Source organism: Zootermopsis nevadensis, unplaced genomic scaffold, assembly GCF_977971745.1.
Source record: "Zootermopsis nevadensis isolate Lab colony 2312 unplaced genomic scaffold, Znev_1.0 Znev_ptg000256l, whole genome shotgun sequence".
Classification (NCBI taxonomy): Eukaryota; Metazoa; Arthropoda; class Insecta; order Blattodea; family Termopsidae; genus Zootermopsis; species Zootermopsis nevadensis.
This window is the reverse complement of record NW_028259383.1, coordinates 87758-92500: the sequence shown is the minus strand read 5'-3', so window position 1 is coordinate 92500 and position 4743 is coordinate 87758. Positions and strand designations below refer to the sequence as shown.

At 58.1% G+C, this 4743-nt stretch overlaps 2 non-coding genes and 1 pseudogene across 2 annotated transcripts; all 3 read right to left on the bottom strand.

Annotated features, from left to right (window-relative positions):
• LOC147870412 (large subunit ribosomal RNA) overlaps positions 1–938 on the bottom strand; it is a 4225-nt pseudogene extending 3287 nt beyond the window's left edge.
• A 509-nt stretch (positions 939–1447) lies between these two features.
• On the bottom strand, positions 1448–1603 carry LOC147870411 (5.8S ribosomal RNA). Its single transcript, XR_015533440.1, has one exon. It is a non-coding gene; the product is annotated as a 5.8S ribosomal RNA (ribosomal RNA).
• Positions 1604–2427: 824 nt separating this feature from the next.
• Positions 2428–4345, bottom strand: LOC147870410 (small subunit ribosomal RNA). Its single transcript, XR_015533441.1, has one exon. It is a non-coding gene; the product is annotated as a small subunit ribosomal RNA (ribosomal RNA).
• Between the last annotated feature and the right edge of the window lie 398 nt (positions 4346–4743).

Below are 4743 nucleotides of genomic sequence, written 5' to 3'. Positions count from 1 at the left end.
GGGCTCCGGGGGCCAGCAGCCTGCCGGGGGCCGGGGACGTGGCGAGAGCCACGGCACCGCGGCCTCGGCCGGAGAGCTTGCCCCGGCGGACCGGACGCTCGCGTCCCGCCCTTACCTCCCTCGCGGGCGGAGGGCGGGGGCAGCGGGCCAGCTACCACGAAAAAACAGACCGTCGGAGGGCGGCCAGGCTATGTACCGGGGTCCGGGGCGGCCCTTGTCCCGCGCCTCGGCGGAAGCCACCCCGGTCTCTGTCCCGGGCCTTAGGCCGCAATGGTCCGCGAGGGACCTGCTCCTCCAACGGGTCCCGACGTCCTACTAGGGGCAGGAAATGCACCCCGCCGCGGCCGCGGCTTTAGACCCCGAGCGGCCGGTGGGCCCGACTCGCACCGGCGCGCGCCTCGCGGCGCGACCGGCGGCCGGGAACATCCGGGAGCACCCGCCCGGGGGCCGGCACTGCGCGGACGGGGCTGAATCTCCCCAATCGGTCTTCCGGGTCTCTCCCGTTTACCCCTGAACGGTTTCACGTACTATTGAACTCTCTCTTCAAAGTTCTTTTCAACTTTCCCTCACGGTACTTGTTCGCTATCGGTCTCGTGGTCATATTTAGCCTTAGATGGAGTTTACCACCCTCTTAGTGCTCCACTCTCAAGGAACACGACTCTGAGGAGAGTCCCCACCCGGGAGCGGCCGCGGTCCTACGGGCCTGGCACCCTCTGCGGGCGATGGCCCCATTCAAGGGAGACTTGGACTCGCTGGACCGCGCCCCGGGAGAGTGGGACCTCCCACACACGACATCTCCCTGCACGTCTCCGCGCGGGATTCCGTGCTGGGCTCTTCCCTGTTCGCTCGCAGCTACTGGGGGAATCCTTGTTAGTTTCTTTTCCTCCGCCTAGTAATATGCTTAAATTCAGCGGGTAGTCTCGCCTGATCTGAGGTCGGAAAGATGGTTTCTTGTACCGACGGGCCGATGTGAGCGGTCGGAAGCTTAGCCTCTCTCATTGAACTGATTTCTTTTTGTTTTGTTTTTTTTGTGGTCATTATTTATTGTGGTCATGTCTTTCGCTCCCGCCCGGCAAGTGTGTGTCTCTCTCTCTGTCTCGGGAGTTTGCCTGTCTCCCATCACATCAAGCCGGGCGTCAGTTCTTCTCAGACGCGATCGGGGAAGGATGGGCCCCGTCGCCGAGGAGAGGAGGGCGAGCTAAGTCTATCCGCTCGCTCCACCGAACCCTGTGAAGCCTTCAAGGGCGACTGACTCCCCTTAACCTCCTCGCAGTCGCCGACGCCGCCACCGATTGCTCGGAGCGACGCCGGCGGTGCGAGGTGCAGGCTCGTCAGACCCCCCAGCGTAGGGCCGCTCGCGTGCCTTTATTTCTTTCTTTCTCTTTCTTTCTTTCTTTCTTTCCCTTATTATCTTAAAGACCGCGCGGGCCCACGGGTTTCATGTAGCCGACCCTCAGCCAGGCGTGGTCCGGGATTGGAAATCCAAGGACCGCAATGTGCGTTCGAAACGTCGATGTTCATGTGTCCTGCAGTTCACATGTCGACGCGCAATTAGCTGCGTTCTTCATCGACCCACGAGCCGAGTGATCCACCGCTCAGGGTTGTTTTTCTCTAGATTCGAGCAGAGCTTCGGGTAGGATGCTACTGCTAGTCCCGTAGGACAGGTAGTTGTTATTTTTCGAGGGGGAGCTGCCCCCAGAACAGCGGCACGGTCAGACCGCGCTCCCCTCTCGTTCAAGCGCCGCCGAAACGGCCTTGCGTGGGCAGATAAAGTGGCTTTAAGCCCAGTGCTCGCGGTCGCGCGGGTTGTCCTTGGATCCCTGAGGATCCTCGGAGCCCGCGTGCCGCCGGCACCCACTCACCATCTTTCGCTCCTACTTCCCACCTCGAGGCGGGACGGTCTTGCCGTCCCCCTCCGGGGGATTACTTCGCCGACCTGGACACCTCAGGCCGACGACGTTATCTCCGAGATCCGGCCGCTGCCAGGAAGAGCCGGTCCAATCACAGGCGAGATTACGCCTTCCGCAGAGCCCCGTTCATCTGGTTCATTCTTAATGCCTTCCTTTTATTAATTTTTGATGCGTCTTCCCCTCATTCGGGGGGAGACGGTGCGACTTTCGCCGACCGGTCCCCCCTCAGGTTGACGTCATCTATTTTTCAGTCATCAGTAGTGGTCACATATTATGATGCGTCTTCCCCCTCATGCGGGGGGAGTCGGTGCGACTTTCGCCGACCGGTCCCCCCTCAGGTTGACGTCATCTATTTTTCAGTCATCAGTAGAGGTTGTATTATCATGAATGACCAGACACGGGTACTTCCACGAGAAGGCGGTCCACTCGCAAGCGAGATTACGCACTCCCCCAGAGCCAGCAACCGTCCTCGGTTTCTTAATGCCTTCCTTCTCTGTTCGGTCACTCTCGGTGCCGTTAATGATCCTTCCGCAGGTTCACCTACGGAAACCTTGTTACGACTTTTACTTCCTCTAAATGATCAAGTTCGGGCATCTTCCCGGTGGAATCGAAGGGCCGAAACCCCGCGCCCACCGGTCCGAAGACCTCACTAAATCATTCAATCGGTAGTAGCGACGGGCGGTGTGTACAAAGGGCAGGGACGTAATCAACGCGAGCTTATGACTCGCGCTTACTGGGAATTCCTCGTTCATGGGGAACAATTGCAAGCCCCAATCCCTAGCACGAAGGAGGTTCAGCGGGTTACCCGGACCTTTCGGCCAGGGAGGACACGCTGATTCCTTCAGTGTAGCGCGCGTGCGGCCCAGAACATCTAAGGGCATCACAGACCTGTTATTGCTCAATCTCGTGCGGCTAGAAGCCGCCTGTCCCTCTAAGAAGATTAGGAGTCGCCGGTAGCACAGAGGATACCGGATGCGACTATTTAGCAGGCTAGAGTCTCGTTCGTTATCGGAATTAACCAGACAAATCGCTCCACCAACTAAGAACGGCCATGCACCACCACCCACCGAATCAAGAAAGAGCTCTCAATCTGTCAATCCTCCCGGTGTCTGGGCCTGGTGAGGTTTCCCGTGTTGAGTCAAATTAAGCCGCAGGCTCCACTCCTGGTGGTGCCCTTCCGTCAATTCCTTTAAGTTTCAGCTTTGCAACCATACTTCCCCCGGAACCCAAAAGCTTTGGTTTCCCGGAAGCCGCCCGCCGAGTCATCGGAGGAACTTCGGCGGATTGCTGGCTGGCATCGTTTATGGTTAGAACTAGGGCGGTATCTGATCGCCTTCGAACCTCTAACTTTCGTTCTTGATCAGAGAAAACATTCTTGGCAAATGCTTTCGCTTCTGTCCGTCTTGCGACGATCCAAGAATTTCACCTCTAACGTCGCAATACGAATGCCCCCGTCTGTCCCTTTTGATCATTACCTCGGGGCTTCCGAAAACCAACAAAATAGAACCGAGGTCCTATTCCATTATTCCATGCACTCGGTATTCAGGCGGCTGCTGCCTGCTTTAAGCACTCTAATTTGTTCAAAGTAAAAGTGCCGGCCCATCGTGACACTCGGTCAAGAGCACCGCGACGGGATTGTGTAGGCCCTCCCCGAGACGACCCGAGGCGTGGGAGCGTCGCCGCCCCCATCGCCCGCGGGCGCCGGCTCGGGCCACCGGCAGGACGTCCGCACGTGCGTGCCAGTTAGACACCGACGGGCGGTGAACCGGCAGCGTGGGACACAAGTCCGACTACGAGCTTTTTAACCGCAACAGCTTTAATATACGCTATTGGAGCTGGAATTACCGCGGCTGCTGGCACCAGACTTGCCCTCCAATGGATACTCGTTAAAGTCTTTAGAGTGTACTCATTCCGATTACGGGGCCTCGGATGAGTCCCGTATCGTTATTTTTCGTCACTACCTCCCCGTGCCGGGAGTGGGTAATTTGCGCGCCTGCTGCCTTCCTTGGATGTGGTAGCCGTTTCTCAGGCTCCCTCTCCGGAATCGAACCCTGATTCCCCGTTACCCGTTACAACCATGGTAGGCGCAGAGCCTACCATCGACAGTTGATAAGGCAGACATTTGAAAGATGCGTCGCCGGTTCGTAGACCGTGCGATCCGCCTCCATTTATTCAGAGTCACCAAGGCAAACGGCCGCGTGAGCGACCGATTGGTTTTGATCTAATAAAAGCGTCCCGACCGTCTCCGGTCGGGACTCGGTTGCATGTATTAGCTCTAGAATTACCACAGTTATCCAAGTAACTGTCCACCATCTAAGGAACCATAACTGATTTAATGAGCCATTCGCGGTTTCACCTTAATTTGGCTTGCACTGAGACATGCATGGCTTAATCTTTGAGACAAGCATATGACTACTGGCAGGATCAACCAGGGAACCGAAGACTCACTTGGAGCTCGTTCCTCCCCCTCCACGCGGTCCCGGATGGGTCCGGCGAGGGGGTCCAGTTCATACTTCAACGCTCGCACTCCGTGCGCCCCTGCGAGCAGGGGCCACTTCGTGCCGTTAGGGGGACGCCACGTGAGCGCCCCCAGAACCGTGGTGCCATTAGGGCACCCTTCCCTCTCTTCACTCGACATGCATAAGCGCCGAAGCGCCGTTTGGCATCGCGAGTCTAGCACGCGCCCGGACTACGAGTGAGTCGGTTGCAGTGTGTCCACGATACGCCGCCTATAGACCGTGTCCGGGGGACAGAGGGCCGCGGCATCGCGGTGGCGAAGGGTTTGCCGGGAAGGGGAACGAAGCCGGCCTTTTTCGTAAAATCGTTCCCCTGT